This window comes from Hylobates moloch, unplaced genomic scaffold (assembly GCF_009828535.3).
Source record: "Hylobates moloch isolate HMO894 unplaced genomic scaffold, HMol_V3 SCAFFOLD_3, whole genome shotgun sequence".
Lineage (NCBI taxonomy): Eukaryota > Metazoa > Chordata > Mammalia > Primates > Hylobatidae > Hylobates > Hylobates moloch.
In genome coordinates this window covers 98,770,986-98,789,214 of record NW_026652278.1, presented here as the reverse complement: position 1 = coordinate 98,789,214, position 18,229 = coordinate 98,770,986, and the positions used below count along the sequence as shown (strand labels likewise).

General features: G+C 38.2%; 1 protein-coding gene across 17 annotated transcripts in view; it reads right to left on the bottom strand.

Moving 5' to 3' along the window:
• Positions 1 to 18,229, bottom strand: part of ABI1 (abl interactor 1) — a 119,645-nt gene that overhangs the window by 45,538 nt on the left and 55,878 nt on the right. The gene's annotated exons all lie outside the window — the stretch shown is intronic.

Below are 18,229 nucleotides of genomic sequence, written 5' to 3'. Positions count from 1 at the left end.
CTAATGGCAATATGGAACATAAGATAATCAACAGAAATATTCAAAGTAAAAATTACTAGAACACCCTGAATAAAACCCTAAAAGCTCTCTCCCCTACCCAATTATATTTTACTTCTAGTTATAAATAAGAAATAAGGAAACTGTGAGATAGGAGTTTGAAAGAAAAACCTGGAAAAAAAATTAAATGGTCTTCAAAGCCAGATACAACACACCCCCATCTACTCACAACCACACATACACCCGATTGTCCCCCTTCTATCCCATGTTATCTTGATGCCAAGTCTTTCCAAACTGATCTACAGCTTCAATGCATTCCAATAAAAATGCCAACAGAGATTTTCAAGGTTCTAAATTTATAAGGGAGGGCAAAAGGGAAAGAATGGCTAAGACATGGTCTAAAAGAAAAATTAGAAGGGAGGAGGGTAACTTGCCTATTGAGATATGAAGCCATAGTAAAGAAGATAGTAGGGTTCTTACAGGGTTAAATAAATGGACCAATAAAACAAGAGAGAATTCAGAAAAAAAATCGTGCTTACAAGGAAACTTAGTATCTTACAGTGATAGCACAGTAAGAAAGAATGTATTATTTGAGTACAGCAACTATTTTGCCATATAGAAAAAAACACTGAAAATGGATCCCTACCTCAAACCATAGGAAAAAACTAATTCCAGATCCTTTACATTTAAATGCAAATAAATGGCATATTTATACTTGACATATTATACACTATATACATTAATGGGAATGAACAAACTACTAATGAATGAACTATGTATATGTAATATGGATAAATCTTAGAAATTATAATGCTGAATAAAAAAAGTAAGCCATGCTAGACTACATACAGGATGAATCCATTGTTATAAGCCCAAACACAAGCAAAATTAAACAATAATTGTTTAGTGATACACATACATGTGATTTAAAAAAATGTTAAGTGCAAGGGAATGATGAACATCCCTTTTGTGGTTGGTGGTATACAGAGAAAAGAAACACAATTGGTCATTTGCTAGATTTAGTTTTAATGATGGATTCAGAGATGTTTGATTTATTATTGTATATGCATAACATATATTACATTTATTCTTTTGAATAAGTATAATTTTTGTCTTTAATTACACACAAATAGCACACAGAAAAGAATCATTAATATTCCTGAAGCAACATCAAAAGACTCCATGAAAGAAACCTCATTTTTGCCAGCCATAACTGGCAGGTGAAAGAGAAAAAAGGAGAGTGGGGAAAAAGGTCAAAATCCAAGCACAGGGGACAGCATAAGCCAGGGAAAAGAGGCATGAAAACACAACACCTTCTCCCAGATTAGAGAAAAGCTAAAATAGTATGAATAAAAGTAAGTTGAACTCTACTCTAATTAAGAGTTAAAGAAAAGATTATGGAAATTAGGAGACCAAATTTGAAAACTTCTTTTTAAATGGTCAAGCAAGGCTTTTATAAAAATAAGCAGATTGGGAATTGAATAAATAAAATTAATTGTGTGGTAAACAAATGTTCTAAAGGAAACATTAAAATATTCTAAAAGCAATTATATTTAGAGAGGAAAACATTTTCTAAAATGTAGAAATAAAATGATAAACTCCATAAGCAGACAAGATTTTAAAATTATCTTTTAAGATATGATTTTTTTAAACTGCTGTATAGAAATAGGTTTTCATTTTGTTCTTTTTCCTCTCCCTTGTCATTCTGGAGGAAATAAAAATAATACATATGCTTCTTTTAAAGATCTTCCAGAAAAATCCTTCTTAATCATCAAAAGACAGAAAGGCAGGCAGGAAAGAAGTATGACATAGCAACACTACTTAATGTTCCATGGATTTTCTACAATATCATCTCAGAAGGCCTACTATCATCCTCACAACTGCCACTGCTACTACAGGAAGGGCATTATAGGTTTTAAGCAAAGAACCTTGTACATAAGTAAAAACACAATAAATGTTTGCTAAAAAATAACTACAGAATGAAAATCGAAATATTTTTGCCCTGAATAGAGAAAGGAGAGGGGTATAAAAAGGGCAGAAGAAGAGAGTCCTGAGACAAGCTGCACAGACGAAGCCTTCAGCCAAGAAAGAGACAATCTTTGTCTGTTATTGCTTATTTGGACCAGACTCTGGAAATGGCCTTATGCCCAAAATTCTGTGTTACAGATCATTGTTCAATAAGCTTGAAACAAGGTCCCAATCAACTTCGAAGTTAACTTGATTCAGAATGACCCATATACACACCATAAAATAGATCTATTTAGAAAAGATGAGCTGCAAAATCAGACTCTGGTGGAAAAATAAAAACCACTTGGATCAGAATTATTCTGAAATATTTTGGCCTGGGAAAAACTGAATCTGTCACTAACATTCTGGCCCATGCCTAATTTTTTAGTACTTCCCATGACATTTTTCTGTCTCCTCCTCGCCTGCTTAATTATATAAGACAAACTACAAAATACTCTATGTGGTAATTACATACCCACCTCAAAAAGGAAACTTTTTTGCCTAATTTAGTGATAATCGTTTTTTATCCAAACTAGAATCTAAGCTAAATATGAGCTTTTAGTAGAACATTAGATCACAGTTGATCGTCTAAGCACCAGGTCATGAATTTGTACTTAATTCTTCAACCTACTACTTCTTACCTAACAATTAACATTTGTTTTAATATTTCATGAGTGTCTCTCCCTTCTTAAAAAGATGATATATTGGCCGGGCGCGGTGGCTCACGCTTGTAATCCCAGCACTTTGGGAGGCCGAGGCGGGCGGATCACGAGGTCAGGAGATTGAGACCACGGTGAAATCCCGTCTCTACTAAAAATACAAAAAATTAGCCGGGCGTGGTGGTGGGCGCCTGTAGTCCCAGCTACTCGGAGAGGCTGAGGCAGGAGAATGGCGTGAACCCGGGAGGCGGAGCTTGCAGTGAGCCGAGATTGCGCCACTGCACTCCAGCCTGGGCGACAGAGCGAGACTCCGTCTCAAAAAAAAAGATGACATATTTAAAATTCTCCAGCCTGGGCAACATAGTGAGACCCTGTGTCTACAAAAAATAAATTGTTTTTAATTAGCCAGGCGAGGGCCGGGTGCAGTGGTTCACGCCTATAATCCCACCACTTCGGGAGGCCAAGGTGGGTGGATCACTTGAGGTCAGGAGTTTAAGACCAGCCTGGCCAACACGGTGAAACGCCATCTCTACCAAAAAATATAAAAATTAGCCGGGCGTGACATGTGCACCTGTAGTCACAGCTACTCAGGAGGCTAAGGCAGGAGAATCCCTTGAACCCGGGATGCAGAGGTTACACTGAGCCAAGATCGTGCCACTGTACTCCAGCCTGAGCAACCCTATCTCCAAAATAAATAAAAATAAAAATAATAAAAATAAATACATTAGGCAAGCATGGTGGCTCACGCCTGTTGTTCCAGCTACACAGGAGGCAGGAGAATTGCTTAAGCCTAGGAGGTCAAAGCTGCAGTAAACAGTGATCATGCCACTACATTCCAAACTGGGTGACACAACAAGACAGTGTCTCAATAAATAAAAAATAAGTAAAATGAAATTCTCTACATATGTCAAGCAATACAGTCTAATGACTAAGAGCTGAGTTCAGGAACCAAACTGTGTGGATTTAATAGGTGGTTGTACCATTTACTAACTGTGTGAACATGGGTAAGTTACTTAACCATCCTATGCCCTCAGTTTCCTTATCACACATATGAGATATAAAAACAAGCAATAAAACAGTTATCAACTTCACACAGTTATGGTAAGGATTAAATGAAGTAATATAGAGAATGGATTTTCAACAGTGTCTGGCATGTAGAAAAATCAATATATGTTAGCTTATTATTATTATTATTATTATTATTATTATTATGTTTCCCAGTCCTTATTCACGTTTTTAATTGAGTTTACTTGATGATATGAAACCAGAAAAAGCTTATAGCCAATAATAAATACAACTCATCTTAGCAATCTTAGACATTAGAAGTTGTTACTTAGGGCCAGGCATGGTGGTTCATGCCTGAAATCCCAGCACTTTGGGAGGCCAAGGTGGGCAGGTTGCTTGAGGCCAGGAGTTCGAGACCAGCCTGGCCAACATGGCGAAATCCTGTCTCTACTAAAAATACAAAACTTGGCCAGGCATGGTGGCACACACCTGTAATTCCAGGTATTCGTGAGGCAGAGGTTGCAATGAGCTGAGATCGCACCACTGCACTCCAGCCTGGGCAACAGAATGAGAATCAGTCTCAAAAAAAAAAAAGAAAAGAAAAAGAAATTGTTACTTAGTGCATTTAAGATACCCCACATATATTACATGCATAACAAGCAGTATATTACATGCATAACAAGCAGCGCAAATCAGTATTATCAAAAAAAGAAGATTCAAATCTAAAAACTTCAAAAGGATTTGGATTCACTTAGCAGTAGCCCTTTCTAGGCATCCTTATTTCTTTCTTCATTATAGTATTTTTGGTCCTATAATTCTTCTTACAAGCAATGACCACATTTGGAGATATTTATACTGAAGGGATATTTAAAAAGTACAAGTTGGTACTTCAGTTTAAATTTTGAGGATGGATTTACACACTGATGTCTCTCCCTCCTGTAATGTCACCAAAATGACTGCCAAAGAATTCATTTATACACACACACATACACACACACACAAATACACACTTTTTAGAGGGATAAGGGACAAGTATTTCCAACAAATCTCTGAATATCAGAAAACAAATCAAGGCAAGGCAGCTAACTCATCCGAATAGAAGCAGTAGAACTTAAAACACCTGCACACAGCAAGGCAATTTATCCTAAAAGAAAAAAACAGCCTCTGGAAGCCAGGTTGTTTAAGTGAGGAACCACAATAAGATACCACTTCATGCTCACTAGGATAGCTAGAATCAAAAAAATAGAGCCAGGTGCAGTGGCACATGCCTCTAGTACAAGATACTCAGGAAGCTGAGGGAGGAGGATCAACTGAGTCCAGGAGTTTGAAGCCAGCCTGGACGACATAGCAAGGCCCTATTTCAAAAAAATAATACTAGACAAAACAAGTTTGTAAGGATGTGAAGACAAAACAAGTGTTTCTCTGCAATGCTCATACACTGCTGATGGGAATATAAATGGGACAGCCATTTGGGGAAACAGCAGTTCCTCAAATAGTTAAACACAGAGTTACCATACGATCCAGCTATTCCACTTCTAGGTATACAACCAGTATAACTGAAAACATATGTCCATGCAAAACTTGTACACAATTGTTCACAGCAGCATTATTCATAACAGTCAAAGAGTGGAAACAACCCAAAGGACTATCAAATTAAATGATGAACAGATAAAGAAAAGGTAGTCTATCCATACAACAGAATATTATTTGGAAATAAAAGGAATAAAGTACCAATGCATGCTACAACATGCATGGACCTTGAAAATATCACACTAAGAAGCACAAAAGATCCCATATTGCTTGAATCTATTTACATGAAATGTCCATGGTAGGCAAATCTATACAGACAAAAAACAGATGACTAATTGTTAGGACTGAGAGGAGAGGGGAAGCTATGATTCGGAATGATTAGCTGAGGGGTATGGAGTTTCTTTTGGGGGTAATTAAAATGTTCTAAAATTGACTGTGGTAACGTATGCATATCTTTGTGAACATAGCAAAAGCTAATGCACTGTATACTTTAAATAGATGAATTACATGATGTTAATTATATTTCAATAGAACTTTCTTTTAAAAGCGAGAAACAACAAAAAGCTGAAGAATTGAGTATCTGCAAATTGAACAATGAAGTTCCCAGTCTTTCCACTCACCATGTTCTCCTTTAAGAATGTTACTCTCATGAAGGAAATTAGAAGATTCTCCACTACAAATACAGAATGGCACAAGAGAAAAGACTTCCATACATTGAAAGTTGGAGGTGCCCCAATCTTTAAGTACATGACAAAAGCTATCAATTGGTGGTGTGACTCAGCCACCAACATGATACGGCCACCAACTGCCAGAGGCTATCAGTTGGTGGCCATATCACACCACCAATTGATAGACTCTGTCACACACTTAAAGAGTTTCTATTTAAGCATTTTAGTCTCTTATTCTTAAATATAAACGGAAAGCCAAGAATCACCAGACTACCTGGGGGCAACATTTCATAAAGGGGGAGACCCTAAAACAAAACAGAAAAAAAAAAAAACCTGGAAAAAAATAGATTTTGCAGGGAATAGAAGAATACTTTAAAAAATAAGAGGCCAGGCATGGTGGCTCACGCCTGTAATCCCAGCACTTTGGCAAGCCGAGGCTGGTGGATCACCTGAGGTCAGGAGTTCAAGACCAGCCTGACCAACATGGTGAAACTCCGTCTCTACTAAATACAAAAAATTAGCCAAGCGTGGTGACACATGCCTGTAATACCAGCTACTTGGGAGGGTGAGGCAGGAGAATCGGTTGAACTCGGGAGGCAGAGGTTGCAGTGAGCCGAGATCGTGCCATTGTACTCCAGCATGGGCAACAAGAGCAAAATTCCATCTCAAAAAAATAAAAAAAGAAAAGGAACTGAAGTGCAGAATAAAAACTAATCATTAAGTTTCAGTTTATGAAAAAGGAACTAAGGACAAGAAAACCCTTAAAAAAGTTAAAAAAAAAGAGAACTAACAACAGACTGGAATTTAAAGCTTAGGAAGTCTCCCAAAGACGTGAAAATTAGGAAGGAAAATAATACTAAAATATGAATACAAAAAATGTAGTATCTGAATGGAACACCTAGAAAAAAAAAAGAACACAGAATATAGTGGAAAAGAAATCATTAAAGAAAGAATATTATCTTCCAAAAATACAGTAGCATACCTCCAGATTAAAAAGAGTTCACGAAGTGCCGGCACAATGTACTTTTAAAAGACCCATACCACATGGTGGCTTAGCCCTGAAAATCCCAGCATTTGGGAAGCCAAGGTGGGAGGGCTTAAGGCCAGAGTTCGATACAAGCCTGGGCAACACAGCACAAGCTTTCTCCTCTGTTTGAAAAAAAAAAAAAAAAAAAAATGCTAAGTGTGGTGGCATGCACCTGTAGTCCTAGTTACTCAGGAGGCTGAGGCAGGACAGATCACTTGAGCCCAGGAGTTCAAGGCTGCGGTGAGCTATGACTGCACCACTGCATTCCAGCCTGGGCAACAGAACAAGAGCCTGTCTGTCAATCAATCAGTCAATACAATAAAAATTTAAAAATTAAATAAATGAATGACCAATACCTGCCAAGTACGGTAGTATGCACATCCCAGCTACTCAGAAGGCTGGGGCAGGAGAATCACTTGAGCCCGGGAGTTCAAAGCAGCCTGGCCAACACAGGAAGACCCTATCTTTTTACAGACTTTTTTTTTTTTTTTAGTAAAAAAAAAAAATGTTAAAGACCATAACCAGCCGGGCACCCATGCCTGTAATCCTAGCACTTTGGGAGGCCGAGGCGAGTGGATCACCTGAAGTCAGGAGTTTGAGACCAGCCTGGCCAACATGGCAAAACCCTCTCTCTACTAAAAATACAAAAATTAGCCAGGCGCGGTGGCACATGTCCGTAATCCCAGCTACTCAGGAGGCTGAGGCACAAGAATTGCTTGAACCAAGAAGGCAGAGATTGCAGTGAGCCAAGATCGCATCACTGCACTCCAGCCTGGGCGACAGAGCAAGACTCCATCTCAAAAAAAAAAAAAAAAAAAAAAACACCATACCAAGTTACATAACTGTGAAATTTCAAAGCACCACAGTAAAGAGATTAAATATGCCAAAAGTTTCCAGAGAGAAAAAGATAAGAATATACAAAGGATCTGGAATCAGTGACACATAAGACATCTCAATGACAATACTGGAAGCGAGAAGAAATGAACTATTTCCTTTAAAATATGTTGACTTCTAAAATAAAAAATTTTATTTAACATAGTACTAGAAGTACTAGCAAGAGCCATCAAACAAGAAAAAGAAATAAACAGGCATTTAATCAGAAAGGAAGTAGTAAAATTATCTCTATTTGCAAATGACATGTTCCTAAATACAGAAAACCCCAAAGATTCCACAGAAAAAATAAAAACACTGCTAGAACTAATGAATTCAGTAAAGTTAAAGAATACAAAATCAACATACAAAAATCAGTAACATTTCTATACACAATAACCCAGCTGAAAAAGAAATTAAGAAAACAATTTCATTTATGATAGCATCAAAAAAAAATACTTAGGAGTAAATTTAACCGAGAAGGTTAAAGATTTGTACACTGAAAACTGTAATACACTGATGAAAGAAACTGAAGAAGACACAAATAAATGGACAGATATCCCATGTTCATAGATAGGAATAATTAATATTGTTAAAACAGCCATACTACCCAAAGCAATATACAGATTTAACCCAATCCCTATCAAAATTCTAATGGCATCCTCCACAGAAATAGAAAAAACAATCCTAAAATTCATATAGGGCCACAAAAATCCTAAATAACCAAGGCAATATGGAGAAACTCCAGCCTGGTGACAGAGTGAGACCCAGTCTCAAAAAATAAAAGAGCTCAAAAGCTTGGGAGGTCGAAGCTGCAATGAGCCATGATTGTGTCACTGCACTCCAGCCTGGGTGATGGAGTGAGACCCAGCCTCAAAAAATAAAATAAAAGAGCTCAAATACATAGAAACAGAGAATGAAACAGTGGTTACCATGGTTATTTTGGGGAGAAAGGAGGGGGAGCTGTGGGTCAAAAGATACAAAATAGCAGATATTCAGAATAAGTTTAGAGATCCAGGAACAACATGACGACTACAGTTAATAAAACTGTATTGTACAGTCATGTGTCACATAACATTTTGGTCAACAATGGACGACATATATATCACACCACATAATAAGTTCCATTAGATTATAATACTGTATTTTTATTGTACCTTTTCTATGTTTAGATATGTTTGGATACACAAATACCACTGTGTTCCAATTGCCTACAGGACTGAGGACAGTAACATGCTGTACAGGTTTGTAGCCTAGGAGCAATAGGCTGTACCACAGGGTCTAGGTATACAGTAGGCTGTACTATCTAGGTTTGCGTAAGTACACTCTATGATGTTCACACAACAAAATGGCCTAGGAATACATTTCTCAGAACATTTTCCTGTCATTAAGCAAGGCATGACTGTATTAAAGATTTTCATTAAGTAGATTGTAGGTTAACAAAAGTAACTATGTGAAAACACAGATGTGTTTATCTGCTTCACTATAATAACTAATTTACTATCTATATGTATTCCATAACACAGCAGTCCCCTTTTTGGCACCGGGGACTGGTTTTGTGGAAGATAATTTTCCATGCACTGGGGGGACAGGGGAATGGTTTTGGGATTAAACTGTTCTACCTCAGATCATCAGGCATTAGATTCTCATAAGGAGCATGCAACCTAGGTCCCTTGGACATAAGGTTCACAATAGGGTTTGCGCTCCTATGAGAATCTAATGCCGCAGCTAATCTGACAGGAGGCAGTAATGTTTGCTGGCCCTCTGCTCACCTCCTGCTGTGCAGCCCCGTTCCTGACAAGCCACGGACTAGTACGGGCCAGTAGCCCAGGGGTTGGGGACCCCTGCCATAACGTCATATTGTAAACCTCAAATATACACACTAAAATTTATTTTTTTAAGTCTAAAGGAAAGTAACTTTTAGTCTAAAACTAAGGACAGTATAGCATAGTGATAACAAGTAGATTCTAAAACCAGACTGCCTGATTCAAATGATGCCATTTAATAGATGTATTATCCTGAAGAAGGTGCCTAAGCTCTTTGTGTATCAATTTCTTCATCTGTAAAATGAGGTTGTTATAAGAATGAATTCATTCATAGGTGTTTGTTTATGTAAAAAGCCTGGTATACAATATGCACTCTATAAGTGCTCTAGAAAGCACGACTAGGGATAGGAAGGGATTGCACTGAATTCCGCTTGTCATTATAATCCCTTAGGTAGTATGTGACTGGTTTTTAATCACATTCACATATTATCACAGGGAGGAAGGGAGGGAGGGAGTTGTAAAATGAAGTCCAAAGATAACAGCTTGGTACAGAAGAGTATCTATATGCCTTTAGCTCAAATGAGATAAGCAGAAACACACAAAATGTAAAAATGAGGGAGAATCTCAGCAGACAGTCAAGAAGGGAGGCAAGGCATGGTAGGAAAAACCTGGTCTGGCTGAATAGCGGGGTCAGAGCTGTTCTGACATGCTGATTCAGATTAAAGAAAAAAAGCACGGCTTGTCGGTATCAGAGTAGAACAGGATGTTCATATGAAGAAACTGAGTTTTAATCACAATTAACTGACTTTTCAAAGATGAGATTCACTGAGAGGTTTTGATTGACATTAAAAGCATTTTAAATTAAAGGATAATAGGAAAACAAAGTAACAGACTTTATGTCTTGTTAAAGTCATTACCTTACTAATATATAAGCAATGCCAACTGGAGCAATATGGCACATTAGATAACCTGAAATCTCTCCCACTAGAAACTACCTAAAAATGCTTGATTTAAAGATGCTATGAAAGCATCTTTTAAAATTCACAGTCTAAAACTAAAGAGAATAAAGAAAATCCAGGGAGACTAGGAAAAAAGAGAGGACAAAAAATTCAGAGCAGAAAACATGAACGAGGCTGCAGCTACTCTGTAGTAGCTTTTTGGCCTCTAGCAAAAGAGCTTGTACTTTTATGCCACATGAGGACAAAATTAAAATACCCTTTGGGCTTGCTGAAGGTGGGAAGTTAGAACTGATATAGCAAAAGGGACTTTGCAGATGTGATTAAGAATCTTGAGATGGGGTGTTATCCAGTATTGGGGGGGTGAATCAAATGAAATCACGAGGGTCCTTATAAGCCAAAGAGGGAGGCCAGAGGGTCAGTACTGATCAGTGATGCCATACGAAAAAGACTCAACTGGCCATTGGTAACTTAAAGATGGAGGAAGGGGTCACGCGCCAAAAGTGCAGGTGGCCTCTAGAAGCTGAAAAAAAGGCAAGGGAACAGATGCTCCCCTAGTGCTTCTAGAAGGAACACAGCCCTATCCACATATTAATTTTAGCTCAGTGAAACCCATTTCAAACTTCTGACCTCCAGAACTGTAAGATAATAAAGATGTGTTATAAGCCACTAAATTTGTGGTAATTTGTTACAGCAACTATAGGAAACTAAGGCGCACACACTGAGGTGGGGTTGGGGAATGTTCTAGAAAATATACATTTCCATGAAGTTTTCAGGTTCAAAAAGTATAAATAGTCCTGGACTGACGGCATCCTAGAACACTTAGCAGAACAGGGAATATACCTTCAGCTTAGCTTATCAATGGTATATCCCTTAGGTGGCACAGTGATCTCAACAGATGAGATCTTAAAATAAGCTCACAACACAAATTTACAAAACACATAAGGAAAAAATTCACCACAAGCAGGAGTCAGCATGTTCACACGTAACAAATCTCCAAAGGAAGTTAATCCAAAAGAAACTAAGAAAGGAGAAAAAAGAGACAGAACAGATGACATAAGTAGAAAACACAAAATGATGTTGTTTCATTTGAATTCAAATATATCATTAACTACATTAAATGTAAATTCAATAGTACTCCTATTAAAATAAGTACCACTGTATTTTTGTGAATCCAGTTATATGATTAGAAGAGGCAAGTTTTTTAGCTTTTTTCCAGTTCCATCTCCCAAAGCTCTGTCATCCAGACAAATCTTTAAAAACAGAAAAAAGCTGCAAGAATAAAAAAGATATATTCTGCATATTAATATATATTAATATAATATCAAGAACTATAATCAGAAAAGATTCTTAGAGGCAGAGTGTCCTGTATTCCATAATTATGCTGCACTTTCTCAAAAATATTTTAAAATACATTTAAATACTCAATGAAGGCTTTATAATTTACACTGTGCTCTTCAAAAAGAACAAACCAAAAGCAATAAAGCTGCTTGCCAAGCTTCAGGGGAGGGGGGAAATTAGAAAAAATGAGCACGTGCAACTGCACATAAAACTGCAGGTGGCTAGAAAGGAAACCAACTGAAGGGGAAAAAATCTAAAAATAGGCTTAGAACAGTGATTCTGACTGCCTTCGTTTGGATTTTCAAATTATTTCAGAGCTAAAACTGAGAGATGAAATGTGTACAATTTGTTTTAACCAAGAAGGCTATTTTAGAAATAAGTTCTGCCATAATTAAATATATTTATTTATGCGTTAGAAGTTCAAGTACCATTTGCAATTCAAAAGCCAAAGACTTTTTCAATTAGAAATGATCTTAATGACAAATTATAGCAAAATCAATTATTCCCAATTAATTGAAAAAAATTCCTCTGACAGTACATTTTGCTGCTCTCTTTCAAAATATTTTTAGGGACATCACATCTTGATGGGCATGCCAAGTTCTCTACAGGCTTCCTCTAGATTTCAAGATTATCATAGATTCTAAAGACACAAAACTAAAAACACTTGGAAAAAAATTTTACAATATAAACCACAAAAACGTTTAAAAAAAAAAAAAAAAAAACTAAGACAGTGAGAGTAGCTTTTAAATAGGAAACTACTGCTTCAAAAAGTCATCTTTAATATATCACCTGAATCGGGCCGGGCACAGTGGCTCACGCTTATAATCCCAACACTTTGGGAGGCCAACCTAGGTGGATCACCTGAGGTCAGGAGTTCAAGACCAGCCTGGCCAACATGATGAAACCCCGTCTCTACTAAAAATACAAAAAATTAGCTGGGCATGGTGGCGTGTGCCTGTAGTCCCAGCTACTCAGGAGGCTGAGGCAGGAGAATCGCTTGAACCCTGGAGGCAGAGGTTGCAGTGGGCCAAGATCACGCCACTGCACTCCAGCCTGGGGGAAAGAGTGAGACACTGTCTCAAAAACAAAAACAAAACACCTGAATCTAATCACAAGGAAGCACTACACATACCTATATGGAGACACATTCTACAAAACAACTGGCTATACATTTTCCAAATTATCAAGGCTCACACCTATAATTCCAGTACTTTGGTAGGCCACAGTGGGAGGATGGTTGAACCCTCAAGTTTGAGACCAGCCTGGGAAACATAGTGAGAACTCATCTCTACAAAATAAAACAAAAAAATAAGGCAGGAGGATCATTTGAGCCCAGGAGGTGGAGGCTGCAACGAGCCATGACAGGACCATCACACTGCTGCCTAGGTGACAGACCAGGACCTTGCCTCAAAAAAAAATCAAGGGGCCAGGCGCAGTGGCTGACGCCTGTCATCCCAGCACTTTGGGAGGTCGGGAGTTCGAGACCAGCCTGACCAACATAGAAAAACCCCATCTCTACTAAAAATACAAAATTAGCCGGACATGGTGGCACACACCTGCAATCCCAGCTACTTGGGAGGCTGAGGCGGGAGAATCACTTGAACCCAGGAGGCAGAGGTTGCAGTGAGCCAAGATCGCGCCATTGCACTCCCGCCTGGGCAACAAGAGCAAAACTCCGTCTCAAAAAAAAAAGGATCAAGGTCAGATGACGTCAAGAGAAGACTGAGGAACTGTGCCAGACTGAGGAAGATGAAGGAGACATGACATTTAAATGTTTCTGAACTGGATCCTTTCCTATGAAACTACTGGAACAACTGGCATACTTGAATGGAATTTGATGATTAGATGGTAGCAATGTATCAGCGGTAATCACCCGACTTTGATGAGCGTACTATGGTGATGCAGTAAAATGTATTTGTTTCTAGAAAATACACACCATCGCAGCAGGGCACGGTGGCTCATACTTACAATCCCAGCACTTTGGAGGCCAAGGCAGGCGGATCGCTTGAGCTCACGAGTTTGAGACCAGCCTGGGCAATATGGCAAAACCCTGTCTCTACAAAAAATACAAAAATTAGCCAGGCGTGGTGTTACGCACCTGTAGTCCCAACTACTTAGGAGACTGAGGTGGCAGGATGACTTGAGTCCAGGATGCGGAGGTTGCAGTGAGCCAAGATCACGCCACTGCACTCCAGCCCAGGCGATAGGACCAGACCTTGTCTCAAAAAAAAAAAAAAAAAAAAAGGAAAAAAGAAAATACACACCACAGTATTTAGGGGCAATGAGAGCATCATACCAGCAAGTTATTCTCAAACTGTTCAAAATCAAAAGCTCTTTGTCCTATGCCTGTAACTTGCAATCCAATAAAATTTCTCTAAAAAGACACACTGATTTTTCATAAACTGAAGTTAAAAGGGGATGGCCTCATTCAAAACAGTGAAGAATTCTAATGGCCCTAAATTCTGCATCATACTCCTCCAAAGAGATGATGTGATTATCCTTCCACTCTAACATCCTTCTCTGTTATTTGTTGGATAAATGCATGCATGCATGCTCGACAATGGGAATAGAGCAATGACCATAATAGACCTCCTATGGAAGGCACATACCGAACAATCGGACAAATAGCTATATAATTCAAATAATAAATGCTATGAAGGGAAAGTATAGGATGGCACAAAAACAGTTAACAGAGACTCCTAATAGCATGTTTGCTGGCAGGAAACAGGTCAGAAAGGAGAAACAGGGGAAAACCACCCTTTTAAAAAAGTTAGCTTAATAAGAACTAAACGAAGAGTGAGCATTAGCTAGGTGATGCATGTCTGTAATAACATATGTCAAGACACTAACATGGGAGAGAACATTTGTTATCCCTGGAAGTTAAAAGTCCAAGAAGAGTTAGGAAAAGGCAAAAAATTAAGGCAGGCGCCAGATGCCAGACCTTTAAAGAACCTTTAAATGCCATTAAAAGTAATTTAGGATTTTTTCCCTTGTAGTCACTAATTTTCAAACCTTTTTTATTGTTCAACCCCAATTTCAAATCAAGTCTTACAGAGAATCTCAATACATAATATAAACTAAAACAGCACTGTCCTATCTAAAGTGGGTAGAGAGCTTTAGAATTTCACCGATTGAGGCTCCTGTTTACCTAAAATGAGGGCAAAGGCAAAAACAGGCAATTGTTTGAGAAAGAGAAGGCAGTATCACAAATAATATATGTTGGCGATATACTAGCTAGACTTCCAATCAAAAACTAATACAATAAATCAATGACGATCACTCACAGAGCATTTACATACAAAGGAAGTAAACACAATGGAGTGATGAGGGGAAAGGGGAAAACCTGGGAAATATAGGAAGTAGCGCTAACAGCAGGAGCAGTACTTCTAAATCCAAATGGCAAGGGATGGGAGAGATTACAACAATGCGGAACAGAAAGTCACACAGAGAAGGCCACCTGGAGGGGGTAGTACCTGTGTCGGGACACTGCCAACCCAAGGTAACCTCACAGCGAAGAAACCAGGGAAATAAATATTCTGAATTGGCCTTTCTCACTGCTTCCAATCTACCTGTTTTCTACACTAGCTGAACTGTGATCCAAGTCACAGATACTGATTGACGAAATCCGTACAAGTAAGCCTACCGGGCAAAGAACATGAGAGAAAAAGGAAAGCACAGATCAGGAAGATCAAACAGAAGCTATCTGTCATGCAGGGGTATATACAGAAGTACTAGGAAAAATTAAACCTAGCGTTCTGGGAGCAAGGAAAAGGTTTCCATTAGGCAGAGACAATTAAGACGAAGACTAAAGAATGAGCAAGAGTTAGGCAGAAGAAATAGGGGAGACAGACATTCCAGGCAAAGGGACTAGCACTACAAACATACACTTCCAGAAGAGCAAATAAATTAGGATGTTTGAAGCACAGAGTATGAGGGAAAAAAGGGAAAAGAAGAAAACTAGAGCAGCAAGGGGAAATAAGATCAATCTTTTATACCATGCTTCCCTTTATCTTTAGCCTAAAGGCAAAGTTTAAGGATTGACATGACCTCATCTGACAGAAATGGGTGTGGGTTTTTAATAAAAGTAACAGGCACAGGGATTTTTTAATGACTGAAGTCTATTTGCTCTCCTATTTCTTGGTTAAATAGCTCTTGCCTGGTCATTTCACAAGAATTGCAAGGCAGGGTGGAAATGTAGAGAACAATGCAAACACCAGTAATACTAAATTATTATACAAATTCTAATCTACGTCATCCTTTTTAATTTCCCAAATTTTGACTTTTTCAGGAAACATGCAGGCAAAAATGTTTAGTGATCACATTAAATCATCTGTTTAACATTCTGAACCAAATAATTGATCATTGAAATTTTACACTAGAGTGTATCCATTCTGCTTCAAAATGGAGAACCTTTCTAAAAATAAAATTGACACCTGTGCCCTATTTGCAAAGAACTACAGATTTTCTAAAGTGACACACTGAAAATTTAGAGACTTGAGGATCAACTCCTTGCCAGGCCCTACTGAAGATACTGGGATACAGTGACATACAAAACAGATAAGGTTCCTGTCATCATTAAACTTAACCTCAAAAGAAAGAATAGCCATTAAATAAGTAAGCATATAAATAAACATAATTACAAACCTATTATGTAGTACAAAGGATGAAGTAAAAAAAAAAATCCTATTATATTAAGAACAAAGATATAATTGATGACTCTGCAAAAGCAATGTCCAGGGAGTGGAAGGAACAAAGTCAAATACAATAGATCGGCTGAGCGTGGTGGCTCACGTCTGTAATCCCAGCACTTTGGGAGGCTGAGGCAGGCAGATCACCTGAGGTCAGGAGTTTGAGACCAGCCTGGCCAACATGGCAAAACCCTGTCTTTACTAAAAATACAAAAATTAGCCAGTCGTCGTGGTGCATGTCTGTACTTCCAGCTACTTGGGAGGCTGAGGCACAAGAATCTCTTGAACCCTAGAGACAGAAGTTGCAGTGAGCTTAGATCGCGCCACTGCACTCCAGCCTGGGTGACAGAGCAAGGCTCTGTATTTAAAAAAAAAAAAAAAATTACAATGGATTGAGGCATACATATGTTTGAAGGAAGAAGCTGCCAGGAAATAGCAGATTCAAGAACTTGGTTGTAAACTGACAACAGAGAAAGGTAATATATCAAAAGGCATGGTTAGGAAAACTTAAGATGGGAAGACATACACATTAAATGTTTATTGGAAGTGGAAACACAAGAGAGACTGAATGTAAGAGAAAAAAGGGGTGACAGATATGATGACTAATAATGCCAACACTATGTAAAGGTAAATGCTTTATAAGCAATTCCTTATTTAATCTCCAAGGTTAGCACTATTGTCCAAATTCTGCATATGAGATAACTCAAAAAGTTAGGCAGGTAGGAAAAAATCACACAGTGACAGAACATGGCTTCAAACACAGGTCTGTATGACTCCAAAGTACACCACACTGCCTTATTCTTTCAACATATCCTTATCAAACTATGTAAGTGCCAGTTACTATGTAATAAAGATACAGAGATGAATAAAACATGGTCCTTATCTTTAAAGAGTAAGGTAAGGAACACAAACATATACTCAAAAATCAATGTAAAAGAAGGAATAAGTTAGAAGGTATGAAAACAAAGAGAGGGCCAGTAACTCTATCCTGAGCTGATTAGTGAAGGCCTCAGATGGTGTTCCTATTAGGCAGAACAGAAACAGGACAAACTGTATTCCAGGTGAGACAAACAGATAATTGGAAAAGCAAAGACACACAAATTTACAGCTGTGTCTGCAACACTTCAAGAAGCTGGGCATGGCAGAAATACGAGAGTTGAAGAGACCACATCAATGAGCCTTTTATGCCATGCTATGGTATCTGAACTATAGGAAGTAAAAATCCATTTCCAGACTTTAAAGCAAGATTAGGCTACTGTGAAGACTCAGACTTCAGAGGTCTGAGCAGTAGCCTGGTGAATGAATGGCTTACAGACAACCAAAAGAACATGAAATTTGGAAGGAGACTCCCAAACGAGCTGTTTATACCCAGCTCAAGGACAGTTCCAAAGCCACTTTTTATTTAAAAAAAAAAGATAGTTTTTATTCTAAGTGAAATGAGAACACTCCGTTGTCATATTTTAGGACACAACAAAGAAATGGTTTCACCCACACTTTGTGATCAACAGGGAGGGATTGAAGGTTTGCTTCCTTAACCCCACAAATATAGATTATTTGAGGCAGATTGTAGGCTTAGGTGATTCATTTCTCCAAAAAGCATATTGAACAGAAGCAGGATTGCCAGCTGTTTACCCTAAAAGCAAAGAACAGAGTCTCCAATTTCCAAAAGATACTGCCTTTCCTTTGATTCAGGGCATCTCACGTCAGTCTGCCAT